Raw genomic sequence first — 15,094 nt, 5'->3', positions numbered from 1 at the left:
GAAGATCTTCATCTCGATTGCGTCGTCTTGAAGGTTGTGACAATCGTAATGTCTCGTCCGGCAGGTCAGCAAACGAAGGTTCTAGAGTTGAATCCGCTGGTTGTTGGCTCTCCATCTAATTAGCGTCACAAATGTAAAGAAGTTACAAACAAGGATAGGGAATTGAATGTTATCTTGCCTCAATCTTGTCTCTTTTATAAGAGAGATTTTCATCTTGGTTTTGATGGATGTCGTTGATGAAAAACTTTGACTTTAGCTGATGCATTTGCTAGATTCCTGGATGGCTCCCATGTGCGTTCACTAATATCATATCCGCGCCAATGAACAAGATATTCCAGCTTATTTCGGCGCCGCCTTGAGTCTAATATCTCTTCCACCTCAAATTCTTCATTATTATCTACTTCTATAGGAGGTGGTGGCATTTGTCTTCTTCCTTGTATATCCACTGTCTTATATGGTTCAAGAAGAGACACGTGGAATACAGGATGGATCTTCATTGACTCCGGTAGATGTAACCGATATGCAACTGGGTTGATCTGTTCAGAAACAGAAAAGGGGCCAAGCCTACGATAGTCCAACTTGTCACAAGGTCGAGTAGTCTTGATATTGCGACGAAGTAGCCATACCTTATCACCCACGTTGATTTGTGGTTGCTCCTTACGATATAGATCTGCGTTTATCTTTTGTCGTTCTTGAGCTTCCTTCAATTGTGTCTTCATTATTGCATGTAACTCTGACAACCGATTTGCCATATCTTCTGCTGCAGGATTATCAACTTTTGAAAAATCAAAAGTATCAAGTCGTGGATGATAGCCATAATTGGCAAAGAAAGGTGTTTGTTGCGTAGAGGAATGTACCGTATTATTATAAGCAAACTGTGCCAATGGCAGAAGGGTTGTCCAATCATCTTGTTGGTAGTTGATAGTACACCTTAAATATTGCTCCAAGACTTGGTTTACGCGCTCTGTTTGTCCATCAGTTTGAGGATGGAAAGCCGAAGATAGCTTTATGTCCACTTTTAAAATCTTGAAAAGGGTCCTCCAAAATCTTGACACAAATTGAGTTCCCCTATCCGATATGATATCTTTAGGTAATCCATGATAGCGATAGATATTATCAATGAAAAGCTTAGCTGTTTCTTTACCTGTGATAGATTTTGTACATGGCACAAAATGTGCCATCTTGGTGAAACGATCTACTATCACAAATATAGAATCATAAGATCTTGAGCTTGAAAGATCTGTGATGAAATCCATAGAAACAGAAGACCATGGTTGTTCTGGTATAGGTAATGGCTGAAGAAGTCCGTAAGGTCGATGACCAGGAATTTTTGATCTTGAACAAATATCACATGATTGTACAAAGTCTTTGACTGACTTCCACATTTGTAGCCACTAAAAATCTCTTGATATGAGTTTCAAAGTCTTATTATATCCAAAGTGCCCTGCTGCTGGAAAGTCATAACGTGCTTGAAGAACACGTAAACGTACTTCTCCTTCTAGAACATATAGGCGTCCTTCAAAATATAATAGATTATTCTTGAACTCAAACTTAGAAGGATCATGAGACTTGGAAGAATTATTCTCGATATCATAAACAAGAGGGTCTGAGGACATACTGGACTGGATTTGCTTGAGAAAAGTTGAATCAACAGTCAATGTTGATTTCATTGCTCGGAGATGAAATTGCTCCGGTTTCAAGAGGACCGTTCTTTGTTGCTCAAAAGCTGCATCTCCTTCTTTTGGTGCAAAATAAGAACGTCTAGATAGGGCATCGGATAAACCTTGTTGTTTTCCTGGCCGATAAGTGATAATGAACTCGAATCTTGACAAAGACATACTCCAACGAGCTTGACGACGATTCAACACGCGTGCTGACATGAAATAATCGAGGTTCTTGTGATCTGTATACACAGTGACTGGACTAGAAGCGCCTTCTAGATAATGACGCCATTCTTGAAAGGAATCTACGATCGCAAGAAGTTCTTTATCGTGGATCTCATTATTGATCTCGGCTGCTGAGAATTTTCTTGAATGAAAAGCTATCGGATGGAGTTTGTCATTTGTTCCCATTTGTGATAAAACTGCACCCAAGGCAAAATCTGATGCATCTGTTTCCATAAAAAATACCTTGGAAAAGTCAACACGATATAAGACTGGTGCAGAGACAAACGATGTCTTCAAGGCTTCAAATGCTGCTTCCGCTTCTTGATTCCATTGAAATTTATCTTTACTAGTCAAGCGTGTAAGTGGAGCTGCAACTCGTGAGAAATCTTTGATGAAGATCCGATAGTAATTGGCAAATCCCAAGAAACATTGGACATCTCTTACCGTCCTTGGAATCTTCCAATCCACGATTGTTTGGACTTTCTTAGAATCCATCATGAGACCATCATTTGAAATGATGTATCCTAAAAAGTCAACTTGAGTAGTGTGAAATACACACTTTTTCATCTTGGCGTACAATCCTGCGTCTCTAAATTTTTTGTAATACCTGACGAACATGTATTTCATGTTCTTCGACGTTCTTGGAATAGATCAGGATATCGTCTAGATAGCAGATGACAAAATTGTCTAAGAATTCATGAAATACATCATTCATGAGATGTTGAAAAGCAGCTGGTGCATTCGTGAGTCCAAAGGGCATGACATTATATTCGAAATGTCCATACCTGGTTCGAAACGCAGTCTTCCATTCATCTTCTTCTTTGATTCGTACTAGATTATATGCTCCTCTTAGATCTATTTTTGTATAGATCTTAGCTTGATTCAACTGGTCAAGGAGTCCTGATATCAAAGGTAATGGATACCTGTTCTTGATTGTGATCTTGTTGAGTCCTCGATAATCAACACACATTCGTAAAGATCCATCTTTTTTCTTTACGAATAGAATTGGAGCTCCTGCTCGAGATTTTGAATGGCGTATGAAATTCTTCGCTAAATTCTTGTCAATATATGTCTTGAGTTCAGCCATCTCATCTTGCGATAAACTGTAAATTGGTCCAAATGGTGGCTGAGTTCCTTCCTTGAGGTCGATTGAACAATCATATGGACGATGCTCAAGAAGAATATCTGCATTCTTTTTCTCAAAAACGTCTTGATACTCCTGATATTGACTTGGAATGCCACTTGAAGTCTTTACGTTTTCAGAAATAGGTGTAGCATAAATAGCAAAAGTTGATCCTTCTTTTGCTGCGTGTATAAATGCTTTTGCACCTATCAGTACGGGTTTTACTGTACTAGACTTATAATTTTTTACTTGGTTCGTAGAACTATTAATAACGCTTTTGGAAAAGTCAAGTTTACGCGAATTCCAATCTATTTGAGGGTTATATTTTTCTAGCTAGGATAAACCTAAAATAACTAGATTGGACGGGGATTTAATTATGTTAAAAGCTATGTAGCTATCATGACCGTCTATTGTTACTTTTATAGGATGAGTTTCATGAGTGACATCTCCAGAAGACAAGGGACGACCATCTATGACTTCTACATGTACTGGTTTAGGTTTCTGTATAAAGGGTATTTTACGACTTTTAACAAATTGTTCATCTAAAAAACATGCTGAGGCTCCCGAATCTAATAAAGCAGAGGCTTTGTAATTCTTAGGTCCTAAATATAAGTCTATTATAAAACAAGGAGAGGGTTCTGAGGAGAGGATAGGACCTTCATTAGGAGTTGTACAAGGTTCCAGCTGCACGGTCCCTATTGTAGCTGGACGAATCCGTTTTCTGACATGTTGTCTTCTTTGACCGTCGTACCCTTCATTTTATAGTTGCGTCGTTTCTTTGGACAATGTTGAGCAGTGTGCTTAGGTTCTCCGCAATATAAACATAATCCTTCTTGACGACGACGAATCTTTTCTTGCTCAGTTAGAGGTTTAAAACGTACCGCGTGAATTCGCATGTCTTCTACTTCCGAATGTACGTTTGGCAAAGATGTTGATGTTGCCATTGAGTAATAACGTTGAGGTTCCCGTGAATGATTCTCAGATCGAAATTCAAAAAGTCGATTATCACATTTTACCGCAAAATCGATTGCTTGACTCAAAGTTTGAGGATCAGGTAAGTTGAGCATCAATTTCTTTACTTCGTATTGCAATCCATAAAGAAATTGACTGATGAGTGCAGCATCATCCCACTTGATGTCAATTGCAAGTTGTCGAAATTGTGAAGCATATACTATTACTGAGCGATTTGCTTGTCGCAGAATTCGGATCTTATTTGTTGCAACACGAGTTGCATCGTGTTCACCATACATAGATCGAAACTCCGCCAAAAAAGCTTCCAAATTGTCCAATATTGGATTTTGTTGTTCAAGAAAAGACGAAAACCACGATAATGCAGAACCAGAAAGTAGAGTGCCAATAAACTTGACTTGTGATCTTGGAGTTGGATAGCTTTGCGGTTGAAGTTCAATTGCCAATTGTACTTGATTGATGAACCCTCGAAACTTTGATCTCGTACCATCAAATTTCTCAGGTAAGGCAATTCTTGGTTCTCTAGTGCTTATAGGGTGTTGTACAATTGGAGAAGGAACGTGATTTGTTGTAGATGTTGAAGCAGCTCCGATCATCTCTATATCTCGACTTTTTGCTATTCTTGTTCTTTCCTGTGTTGGTGAATTGAGTTGATGCATCGCAAGCATTAACTCCCTCATTTGCTCTTGCATTTGTGCCATTGCACTCTTCATTTCAACAAGCTCTGCCATAATGACACTAAGAAGAAAAATTTGTTTGATATTGCTCAAGACAAAAGAAAAGAAAGACTTGATAACAAAGAAGATACTAAGAACAATATCAGTTTAGAAGTGGGTAATCCGCAAACTTCTAATACGCTTATGTCTTGTCAAGAGAAAGGGATAATCCACTCTTACTCAAGAAAAAACAAAGCTCTGATATTGTAAGTGCACTCTTGTCAATCTGTCAAGGACAAGAACTCGATGAAAGCTAAAGAGTAAGTGAGACTTTTCTCAAGAAGAAATAGGACAAAATAGAAATATGTATATTAAGAAAGAAACTTGAATGGCTATTGCCAAAATACAAGAAAACTAGAGACCCTTAAAACTAGACTAGAAGCAAGAAAGGAGTTGACAAGAGTGAAGAAGCCTTCACTCTTGTCTCTATATATACTATCTAACTAGGGGCTACGTGGCGACGTTCTATAGGACCTCCAATATGTGTTGACTTTGTAGGACACATGCCTTGACTTACAAGGCAAGTTTTTTTACGTGTGGGCCACATAGTTAGCTTGATCTTCAAGCTAACAACATGTGTGGCACATGGCCAACTTGTTGACCACGTTTCTAATCCAAAAAGTCAATTAAAGACACCTATGAAGTCAAAGCAGCGTCTAGGAAGTTTCTAGGAAGCTTCTATATTAAATATTATACAATTAACTTACTTTTATCTACTTTTACTTACTTCTACCTATTTCTATATGTAATTATTAGCTTACATGATTATGGCCGTGACAGCTACTCTTAAAAAATCAATTGAGAAGAAAAAAGGCATTACAATAGTAGAGATCAAAAGAAAAATTACAATATGGGAGACATAATAGAGCAAATCCAAATAGAGGCTCAAATACAATATCTCTTAGACTAGATAGTTAGTTTGCAAGTGTTAATAGAAGCCTTGAAGATAAGAGAATCAACATCTGTTGAGTTGAAATTGAATAAGTCTACTACATACTCTAGGACTATAAGACAAGAAGATATATATATATATATATATATATATATATATATATATATGAATGATTCTTCAACATGCAATAATACCTCCAACTATCAGTGATAAATGCCATTCAAAGATTTATATATGCAACTAGTTATTTGAAAGATGCAATGTCAAGGATGTGAAACTTAAAAAAAGAAAATCCTTGATACATTCTTGTATCATTGAAAAAAATTAAAAAGTCATTTAAAAGATAATATAATATTAACTAGAATAGCTATTGCTAAAAATAAAAAGAGTAGAAATTCTTGAAACAAGACTAACGACTAGAATAGCATTGACTAGAGTGAAGAAAGCTTCACTCTTACTTCCATATATACTCTTAATTAGGAACTATGTGGCGATGTGCTATAGGACCTCCAAAACATGTTGACTTTGCTAGCCACATGTCTTAACTTATAAGGTAAGTTATTTATATATGTGCCACAAGGTTAATTTATTTCACAAGTTACTATGTAGAATTAACTTGTTTCTTAAGCTACCAATATGTGGTTAACTTGTTGGCCAAGTTTCCAACCTACAAACACATCTAAAGTCAAAACCACGTCTATGACGCTTCTAGGAAGCTTTACTAAAAGACTTTGTGAAATTAATCTATATTTAATTACTTCTACCTAATCATATAAGTAATTATTGAGGTAAATATATATGTCCATGACTTTATTCCCTCTTCAAAGGACGAGTTCCATGAAGAGCGGTCTTCATATGTTGAAAAAGTATAAGATGCGACAAATTATATTTGCCACATACTTAGGTCTTTGCTCTCTTTGAAGATAGATGATAGGCCTTCTCAGCCATCAATAGTGTCTTATACTAGGACAAGAAGACCACCATGTTATTTGGTCATTGTTGAGGCATTCGTTGTCATGTTATGGTTTGGCTACCAAGTGAAAATAATTTGATTATATATTTAATATATAATTTACTTAACAACATGGTGAGAGCCATGTCACTGGATTTTAGTTGGTTGTAGAATGTGATTAAATTATTACTTTAAAAAGATGTTTAAAAAAATTACTGTTAGAATTTGTATAACTTTATTTTCTTTTGATAGTGGCTTTTGAAATTGATTTTATTGGTAGTAATTTTAAATATTTAGAATCACCTTTATTAAAAATTGGTGATCCTTGAAGTCTTATTTTGGTTCTTTAATTTGATCTTTAGAACATAAATTGAATAAATCTAATAAAGAAAAGAGTTGGAGAGGAATTTTGGTAATAAAAAAAGAGTATAAGGCATCCATATAGATGAATGGAGATGGATGATAAAAATCTCCATTTTTATTGGTCAAAAATCATGACCAATGGACTTCGAGGAGGCTGCTCGAGGCCATATTAGAGATTAGGGTTAGTTTTTCAGGGCCATTCAAACTTTGAATACTAGAATTAGAGAGCTCAAGTTTTTTGGCTATGGTTTTGGTACAAATCTTGTATGCTTTGGAATTTATATGAAGGAGATATATGTACTCAAAATTAAGGTATTGATTTAAGAGCTATTGTCATTCTTTTTGACATAACGCACGCATATAAAGTGCAATTGAGGATTGGCGACTGTGACTGGAGAGAGCACTTTTATGGCTATACTTTTTGTATACTATTTACTGGATTCCAAGTTGATGTAAAGGAGATATTGGATTTTGAAGTCAGCACATGCAATCTAAGGGTAGTAAGTGAATCGATTTACTAGTGGTTGTGTCTTAAGCTATATCTTGAAAAATTTGACAAGGTTTTAGATCAAAATTTCAAAAAATGTGTATATTTATGTTGCTAAACTTTATACATAAGTTTAATGGGAATTGAGTATTGGTTTCTTGAGATATTAAGAAAATAGTGCTTAGGTGCTTGTAAATTAGGATTTAGAGCATGTGCTAGGATTTCTTAAATGTCCAAAGATTGGAAGTGAATTTGTAGTTGGATTTTTTTGTGGTAAAACTTAAGGATGAATTATTTTATAAATTTGAGACAAATTTAATGATTAGATCAAGAATTATGAATTTCTAAAATTTAAAAAGAAAAAATCCTTCCCGAAAAAAATATGTTTTTGAAGGGATTTTACTATATTTTGAATTTTATGTAAAATAAAGGAGTTTTGAAAGCTAAGATAAGATACATATAAAAATTTAAGCTAAACTCTCTACAGCTAGATACCCAGTGTATTCCCAAATAGAAAATCACGTGATATGACATCATTACTTCCTTCAAATAAAATATTTGAAACATCGTTTGGAATTGTTTCTATCTATAATAAAATCACCAAACAACGGGAGTTTCTTCCAAGGTCATGATACCAAATACATTATATCTCGCCATCTATTCAAAGAAAGACATATCGTTCTTGATGATCTTCATCTTGATTTTGTTATCTTAAAGGTTGTGACAATTGTAATGTCTCATTTAGTAAGTCCGCAATTGAAAGCTCTTGAGTTGAATTTGTTGGTTATTGATTCTCCATCTCCTTAGTATGATAAATACACACATGTTATAAAAAAAGATAGAAGATAGAATGTTATCTTCTTTTGATCTTGTTTCTTTTATAGCAAAGATTTGCTATTCTTTATCTTGATTTTGATAGATTTTTTTGATGAAAAGTTTCAACTTTCTTTGTTGCATTTGTAAGATTTTTTGATGGCTCCCATATACGTTCACTATTATCATATTTGTGCCAATGAACAAGATATTTTGTCTTATTTTGGCATTGACTTGAATCTAAGACTTCTTCCACCTCAAACTCTAGATTATTAACTACTTCTATAGGAAGAGGTGGTATTTATCTTCTTTCCAAAATATTCACTATTTCATAAGGCTTAAGAAGGAATATGTGAAATATAAGATAGATCTTCATAGACTTCAATAGATATAATTGATAAGCAACAAGATTGATATGTTCACAAATAGAAAAAGATCTCAACCTATGATAATCCAACTTATTATAAGGACGAGTAGTCTTAATATTACAATGAAGTAACCATACCTTATCATCTATATTGAATTGTGGTTATTCCTTGCAATAGGCATCTACCTTGATTTTTTGCCTACCTCGAGCTTCTTTTAATTGTATCTTTATTATTGCTTCTAGCTTTGACAAATGATTTGCTAAATCTTCTATCCTAGGATTATTTACTTTTGAAAAGTCAAAAGTATCAATTCGTGGATGATAACCATAATTAATAAAGAAAGGTGTTTATTGTGTAGAAGAATGTACTAAATTATTGAATACAAACTTTGCCAATGGTAAAAGAATTTTCCGATCATCTTGATGATAGTTGATAGTATACCTCAAATATTGTTCTAAAATTTGATTCACCCATTTCATTTGCCCATCAATTTGAATATAAAAAGTTGAAGAAAGCTTTATATCCACCCTTAGAATCTTGAAAAAGTTTTTCTAAAATCTTGATACAAATTGAGTCCTCTTATCCAATATAATATCCTTTGACAATCCATGATAGTAATAGATATTCTCTACAAAAAGTTGATCTGTTTCTTTACCTAAAATAGATTTTGTACATGATATAAAATATGCCATTTTGGTGACATAATCTATAAATATAAATATGGAATCATATGAACTTGAGATTTGAAGATCCGTAATAAAATCTATAGAAACAAAAGTCCTTGGTTGTTCTGGAATAAGTAACTATTGAAGCAGTCCATAAAGTCGATGGCAAAAAAATATTGCATGATTATATAAAGTCTTTGATTGCCTTCTACATTTGAGGCTATCAAAATTCTCTTAATATTAATTCTAAAGTCTTATTGTATCCAAAATGTCTAGCTGCTAAAAAATCATGATAAGCTTGAAGGACACGTAATCATGTATTACCTTTTGGAATATATAGGCAATCTTTAAAATAAAGTAGGTTATTTTTGAACTCAAACTTTGAAGTGTCATAGGAATTAGAAGAAGTATTCTTGATATCATGAACAAGAAGATCATAGGATATACTTGATTAAATTTGCTTGACAAAAGTTGCATCAACAGTCAATGTTGATTTTATTGCTCAAAGATAAAAATGCTTGAGCTCTAAGAGGATCATTCTTTGTTGATCAAAAGATGCATCTCCTTCTTTTGGTACAAGATAAGAACATTTAAAAAGAGTGTCCAATAGACCTTGTTATTTTTTGAATCAATAAGTGATCTTGAAATTGAATCTAGATAGAGACATGCTCCAATGGACTTGATGACAATTCAAAACACGTCCTAGCAAGAAGTACTCAAGATTCTTATATTTTGTATATACGATGATTGGACTTGAAGCTCTTTTTAGATAATGATGCCATTCTTGAAATGAATCCACAATTGCAAAGAGCTCTTTGTCATGGATCTCATAATTAATCTTGGCTGCTGAATTTTTTTTAGAATAGAAAGTTATTAGGTAGAATTTGTCATTTATTCCCATTTGTGACAACACGGCATCTATTGGAAAATTTGATCCGTCTATTTCTACAAAAAATACTTTAGTGAAGTTAATGCAATCCAAGATTGGTGTAAAAGTAAATTCCTTCTTTAGAGTATCAAATGATGCTTTTACTTCTTTATTCCACTCAAGTTTGTCTTTATAAGTCAAACGTGTAAGTAGAGCTACAACTTGAAAAAAGTTCTTGATGAAGATTTGGTAGTAGTTAACAAAGCCTAAAAAATATTGTACATCTCATACTGTTCTTGGAATCTTTCAATCTATGATAGTTTGGACCTTCTTGGGATCTATCATAAGACCTTCGTTGGAAATGATGTACCCTAAAAAGTTTACTTGAGTAGTATGAAATACACACTTTTTCAACTAGGTATATAATCTTGCATCTCTAAATTTCTGTAACACATGATGATCATGAAATTCTTATTCTTCTGTGTTTTTAGAGTAGATTAGAATGTTGTTTAAATAACAAACAATATAATCATCTAAAAATTCATAAAAAATATTATTCTTAAGATATTGAAAAGTGGTCAATACATTCATGAATACAAAAGGCATGACATTATATTTAAAATGTCCATACCTAGTTTAAAAAGTAGTCTTCCATTCATCTCCTTCTTTGATATAAACTAAGTTGTATATTTTTTGTAGATCTATTTTGGTATAGATCTTTGCTTAATTGAGTTGATCAAGCAGTCCTAAAATGAAAGGTAAAGGATATCTATTCTTAATGGTGATCTTATTGAGTCCTCGATAATCCATACACATCCGTAGAGATCCATCTTTCTTCTTCTCAAGTAAGATAAGAGCTTCGGCTAGAGATTTAGAATGATGTATAAAATTCTTTGCCAAGTTTTCATCAATATACTCCTTTAATGTAACCAATTCATTCTATGATAAGCTATAGATTGGTCCGAATGGTGGTTGAGCTCCTTTTTGCAAATCAATTGAACAATAGTAAGGTCAATACTTTGGAAGAATATCTATATTCTTCTTTTAAAAAACGTCTTAAAATTCTACATATTGACTAGGAATACTACTTAACATTTTTTCACCATTAGAAATGGATATAGCATATATAACAAAAGATGATCTTTCTTTTGTAGCATGCATGAAAGCTCTTGCATCTGCTCATAAAGACTTGGAAGTACTAGACTTTTATACTTCTACTTTGTTAATTCAATCTTGAATTACTCTACTAAAAAGATTAAGATTATGAAAAATCTAATCTATTTATGGATTATATTTTTTTAGCCATGATAAGCCTAAAATAACCAAATTGGAAGGAGATCTTATTATATTAAATACTATTATATTGTTATGATCTTTAATTGTTACATCTAAAAGAACAGTCTCATGGATAACATTTCCAAAAGATAATGAACAACCATCTATGATTTCTACATGTACAGATTTAGTTTCCTTGATTAAAGATATTTTTTGATTTTTGACAACATCTTTGTCTATAAAACAAGCTAAGGCTTCTAAATCTATTAAGGCAAAGACTTTGTGATTTTTAGGTCCTAAATATATATCTATTTTAAAACAAAGTGAGGGGCCTCAGGAGAGAATAGGACCTTTATTAGGTATTACACATGATATCAATCGCATGGTTCCTATTCTAGCTAGAGCAACTAATTATCCGATATATTATCTTCTTTGGTAATTATGCTCTTTATTTGGTAATTAGGTTGCTTCTTTGGATAATATTGAGCATTGAGCTTAATTTCTTCATAGTATAAATACAAATCCTTTTGGTGTTGTCAAGTCTTTTCTTGCTTTGTGAGAGTTTTAAAATATATCGTATCAATTTGCATTACTTTTGGCCTTAATGAATATGTTTCAAAAAACTTGGAAGCTACCGCCATTACTTGACTTGTTTTTCTCTAGCCAAGTCTTTCTTCTTGACTCCTTTCAAATAATCGATTATTACATGCAATGGCTTGAGCAATAAATTATTCCAATGATTTTGCTTTTGGCATTGTTAATAACAAATCTTTGATACTATCATTTAATCCATATCAAAATTGATTGATGAGTGCTTTGTTATTCTAGTCTACATCACAAGCAAGGTTTTGGAATTCAGCAGCATATGTGGTGGCTGATCGTGATTCTTGTTGTAAAGATAAGAGTTTGGTCTTTGGTACTTATTCTTGATCACTTTTTCCAAATATGGCCATAAACACTTCTAGGAATGAATTTAAATCATAAAGGAGTTGTAAATCTTTTTTCAATAAAGGTGCAAACCAAAAGAGAGCATTGTCTGATAGAAGTGCACCTATGAATCCAACTTGAGTAAATCCATTAGGATATTGGAAAAGGTGCAACCTTAAATAGAGGTTGACTTGTTACAAAAATCCTTGAAATTTTGATCTTGTTCCATCAAACTTCTTAGGCATATTAATCCATATCCCCATCATACTTGTAGAAGCAAAACTTTCTAAATTTGGTTGTGAGGTCGATCTACTATCTCTCTACAATTACACATCTTTTTCTTGCAAACTCTGAACTTTTTCTATAGGTGTAAGCATAGTACCTCCATGATTTACGTTAGAAATATGTGAGATTTCTACTCTTAGAGTAATGACAAGCTAATGAAGACCTGAAATAGTTAGAAATCTATTTTCACTTCTAGTAGGTGTAGTGTCCATAATCTTTCGTTCCATAGGCAACTCAAATAAATTCAAAAAAGTTAAATTAGAGGAGGATAATCTGCATCCTCTAATAAAAATTTCTACAAAGAGGGATAATCTATTCTCTTTAAAAAAAAGATCAATGTAAGAAAATTAATGCAAAAAAGATAGCACACAATCAATTGACAAGTCTTACACAAGCTAGATTATGTTTTCTAATTCAAATTCTTACAACTTCAAACTGGTTATGTTTTGTAGGCATAGATGATGGATCAATTCCTATGAGGTTTGAAACTTAGGATCTAGCAAGAAGTGGAGCTGAGAAATCAACAAATATTTGAAGAGATAATTCGGATTGTAAAGGAGGTCGATGCTATAGACTTCAGAAATTATGTAGCATAACTTATAGCACAGAATTTTATACTTCTATCTAATACTATGGTACAACAAATCATACCAATGGAGATTAATACCCTACAAGGATCATTGATACTATGAAGTCCATACAAAAGGGATTGTGTTTCTATTAATGAGAGCCATGCCATCAAATTAGAGGTTGTTCAAATTGTAAAAATTCAAGCACTAGCAAGACTAAGCGGGTTCAGAATCTCAAAATTCATCAAGTCAATAATGAGTCAGAGCAAAATAATGGAGCTCTCTAATAAAGGTGTCGAGGACTAATACTGGAGATAGCTACTATCTCTCAGAGACAAATGGCATAGCCTCAGACAACCATGAAAAGAGTTGATTGATGCATCTAATAGAACTACTAAAGGGACAACCATGTCAAGTGCTTATAGATCGTGGCTCTATTAAAAATTATATCTCATTTGAAATTACCAACGGACTTAGAATTGAAACTAAATTAATGAAAGAATGAAATAAATACCTCGCAAATGATGGAAAGAATGTATTGAGTGAAACTTTTGAAGAAGAATCCTTGAGATTAACAGATGCCTATGTCTTAAGAGATAGATTCAAGGTGGCAAAGCCAAGGTATGATGTTATCCTTGATATGCTATGGCTTGAGATGGAAAATATATAACTTGATTAGATAATAAAGACAATCTCTTTTGAAGATGTAGGACGTAAGGTAATTCTTTGTATCTTTGCATCAAGTGAAGAAAAAAGACAACCTACAACCAAAGACTTGTAGAGACAACCATCATGAAGGAGCAAATACAACATGAACAATTGGTATATATAGTGGTTTCAAATCTTGCATCACTGGTAGAAAAGATAGCCAAAAGAGTAGAACAGGCAGATCAATTTATACAAAAATATAAGAATATCTTTTCAATTGACCTACCTAATGGCATACCTCTTGATTAAGGTGCCTCTTTGTAAATAGAACTATTGCGTAGAGCCAAACTAGCAAGTTGACTAATTTATTACCAAGCACCAAAAGAACTTAAAGAGCTATAAAAGATATTAGATGAACTCTTAGAAAAAGGCTTTATTCGAAAAAGCACATCATTATGGAGAGCACTTGTATTCTTTGCACTTAAGAAAGACGTTGGACTTTACCTTTGCATTGACTATCGAGTCGTCAATAAATAGACTGTTAAAAATACATATCCACTTCCATGTTATCTTATTGTAAAAGCTTATAGTATGTAAAAATTAATTAAAATATATTATATGTTAATAAATCTAAATGTATGTTAAAATGGTTAATAGATTAATTTAAAGAGAGTGGATTTAAGATACTTTATTTTGAGTTTTATCTTTTTTTGATTATAACATTTTAAAAAATTGTAAGACCTAAATATTTAGTATAAAGCCTTGAGAGGAGATTAGAGCCTAAAGAAGAAAATATTAACTAATAGGAGGTTTAATGGGAAGGATGAAAGCAAGGCATGGTTGGATGAAGGCAAAGAATGAGAAACTTCTTTTCTATTGGTCGAAGACCATGCCCAATGGGCTTCAAGGAGGCTGCCCGAGGCCTTATTAGGGATTAGGGTTTCACTTTCAAGGGCATTTGAGCTTTAGAGGCTAGTGTAATCAAGTTCAAGATTTTGGGTATAATATGGGTGAAGAGTTTATGTGATTTGGAGTTTTTATGAAGGAGTTATTGGTGCTCAAAGTTAAGGTGTCAATTTTGTACCTACTATCACTCTTTGAAGCATAACATATGCATAAGGAGAGACATGAAAGATCGGAAACTGGAATTAGAGAAAAAACTTTCTTGGCTACACTTTACATATATTATTTGACAAATTCTAAATCTAAATGAAGAAGTTATAGGGTATTGAAGATAGCACAAGTAATTCAAGGACAATAAGTGAGTCATTTTTTTGATAGTAATGGT

Source organism: Physcomitrium patens, chromosome 18, assembly GCF_059467195.1.
Source record: "Physcomitrium patens ecotype Gransden chromosome 18, ASM5946719v1, whole genome shotgun sequence".
Lineage (NCBI taxonomy): Eukaryota > Viridiplantae > Streptophyta > Bryopsida > Funariales > Funariaceae > Physcomitrium > Physcomitrium patens.
The sequence above is the reverse complement of the archived record's forward strand: the minus strand, read 5'-3'. Positions refer to the sequence as shown.